Raw genomic sequence first — 3,245 nt, 5'->3', positions numbered from 1 at the left:
AGAAGCAAATTAACCATCACTCCGTCACTCTGCTATACCCACAAGCCATGCCCACCAGCCAATCAGAGCAACTATGCAAATTAAGCCAACTAAGATGGTGGTGTCCACAGAGCTGGAGTGAGCAGGAGGCTTGGGTTGCCCCTGGTGATGGAGGAAGCCAAGCTTCCCACCTGCCCTGCCAGGCTGTGGCCTCCACTCAAGGAGGGGCTGGGAGCCTGGGTTGCCAGGGACAACCCAGGTTTCTAGCCAGATCTGGGCTCTGCTCAAGGCTACAAAGTTTCAATTATAGAAGATAAATAAATCCCAAATACCTGCAAAAAAAAAGAGGCTGGGAGCTTGGGTCACTGGGGGCATGGCCAGCCTGAAAATGGCCATCAGCCCTTCACCCCAGTTGGCCAGGCATGCCAGCGGGACCCCCCAACCCTGAAGGGGCTGTGGTCAGCCTGAAAACAGCCCTCAACCTCTCCCAGGCTGGCCACACCCCCATAGGGTGAGGGTCCCAAATGGGGGGCTTGGCCAGCCTGAAAACAGCCATCAGCCCCTTACCCAGGCTGGCCAGGCACCCCAGTGGGACCCCCACCATGATCCAGGACACCCTTCCAGGTAAACCAGCTGGCCCCCACCCATGCACCAAGCCTCTAAGGATGTCCGACTGCAGCTTAGGCCTGCTTCCTTCTGTCAAGTGGACATCCCCCGAGGGCTCCAGAGCTGCCAGAAGGATGTCTGACTGCCAGCTTAGGCCCGATCCCCTGGGGAACAGGCCTAAGCCAGCAGGTGGACATCCCCTGAGGGGTCCCAGACTACGAGAGGGTACAGGCCAGGCTGAGGGACCGTCCCCCACTGAGTGCACAAATTTTTGTGCACCAGGCCTCTAGTATCTAAATAAAGACACACAAAAAAAGATGACAAAACATTTATGTCAAATTCCTAGGAAAAAAACATTTCAGGAACTGAGCAAATACTAAGTGTGAGATCAGAATAAGGTTAGAGGATTATAAGGATCAGGATGTGGCTAGAGATTAATGCCATTATGGTATAGGTCATTACTAATATAGGGACAGATTATGAGAAGTAACAAATAGACCCAAGTGAAGCCTTTTTAGGCTCAGAGCATGCTACATGCCATCAAATATAAAAACTTGGTTAATCAGTCATGAGATAAGATTACTGCTCCAATCACAATTCTTTACTCATTCCATAAAGACAGACAACACAAAATGCACCTTGTAAGGGTTAAAGTCAATCCTGTTGTTTTGTTTTTTTTTCACTCTTTACTAGTATTTCCCTATACAAGTAATTTTCCATAGAAACTACAAACAGATATAAGCTCAACTTCTAAGGAAAGTTGGAGTCTCTTTTTCTTCTCTTGTGAGGAAAGACCACTACTCTGTGAAGTGGCTACTCTTGCTTGTTTCTCTAATCAATAAAATCTGCTTTTCCACTTCATTCCAATATTCCCTCTTAAGTTCTTTTTTTGCTTGAAGTGAAGAACTAGGTTCAAGTCCCCACTAGAGAATTGCCACTCTGGTGTCATTACCATACTTTGCTTTTTACTTTAAGCCGGTTAAGGTTTTGAGCCCTTGCTGATCATAATCTTTTCCATTTAAGATTGCTCTATGTGTTTGTTCCTAGTAACGATGGGTCCAGGGAGCATTAGAGGGCACTCAAGTGAATCATTTGATTACCACACAGATTCTTTCCTGCCCTCAACGTGTAGAAGCAAATCTATTTCCTGTTGAACACAGTCAGTACTCAGGGAGGACGGTGAACTCATTGCCAGTTGGTCCCTTGACACAAGAAGTTTAAAGCTCTGGCAGCAGCTGTAATTTATAATTCAATATGCCCCTTGTGGTATCTCCTGACACAATAGTGACTCCTTGGGGTACTGAGATCTCCAGTACTGACAAGCCCAGAGGGATGGGGCCAGAAAGCATAAGATCCTCCAGTGTGAAATTGGAAGGATGGTAAGTAGGATAACTCCTGTTTCCTGGAAGGATCCTGTATCTTTCCTATTGAGAATACAGAACTATACTGTGGTCTTTGATTAATACAATAAATTCTGAACAATAATGCATTGTCTTTTTAGAATGCTTCCTTTAGGCACATCTTTTGATGGCTCCTGCAGCATCTTATGAGACTAGCTGCTTCTGAATGGTGTGGTACAAGATTTTACCAGTGGATTACATGGCTCTGAGGTCACTCTCACACTGCCTTTACTGTAAAGTGAGTATTCTGGTCTGATGCTATGCTATGTGGGTGTTGGGGTCCAGCCCCAGCAGGTCCAGGGGTCCCCAAAGGTGTGGACGGAGTCAGTGAAGAAGGAATGACACGGAAACAGCATTCAGTTGATCAGCATAGCCAGGTTCTCTCTTTTTCTCTCCTTTATTGTCCTGTTACAACTGTATTTATAAGCAATGGTATGTTTTGGGTCCTCCCTTGGCCTTCTATAGTTCCTGGTTTCATGTCTATAGTTTCTTATCTGACCTTTGCCAAAAATCCTGTCTCTATCTAGTTCTGTTGATTTTAATCTTGTCTAGGTTAATCTCTGTGTTCCATTATAAGGGCTATTCCAAGGTCACTATTCTACATCTCTACTGATAAACTACAAGGAAGTGACTGAAGGAGATTATCCTACCCAGTAAAGGTTATGTGGCCCCAACAAGTCCCAAATTTATTGCCAACAGTCTTAGTCCAAGTTCTTCATAAGTAGTACATGGTATTTCTGTAACACTAGGGTGTTTTACTGATTCATTCCCCTCCCCAGTCCCATCAATCCCCAACTCCAGGGAAACATCCCCACCTGGAGAAACAACCCCTATTGGGGAGGTGGCCTTGGTTAAAACACATAGCGCTAAGAGGGGGGAGCAAACATATTAAGAACAGTGTGCCATATACGCCAGGTCCCTTGAAACATATGCTGTGCAGATGTTTCTTCCTTGCAGCAACTGTGTCAAGTTGCAAGGATGGACCAGCTTCCGGCATGTGAGATTCCATGTTTATGAACTAAACATTCCATAACCCCTTGATAGTAGTGGTTCCGCAGAGAAGAAAGGCAAACCCAACCTGAAATAAGTCTCCCTATGGGGAAAAAACACTTGCCCTTCTAGTATGGGAAGGGACTCATGCAGCCAATTTGCCAGTAACAGGGTAGTTAGTCTTCTTAGGGAATTATTGGAGTTAACTTTATGACTTGGCAGGTCTGAAAGAAGCCAGCTCATAATGAATAGTTCTGCACACATACTCAC

Source organism: Myotis davidii, unplaced genomic scaffold, assembly GCF_000327345.1.
Source record: "Myotis davidii unplaced genomic scaffold, ASM32734v1 scaffold26, whole genome shotgun sequence".
Classification (NCBI taxonomy): domain Eukaryota; kingdom Metazoa; phylum Chordata; class Mammalia; order Chiroptera; family Vespertilionidae; genus Myotis; species Myotis davidii.
Note: the sequence above shows the minus strand (reverse complement) of the source record.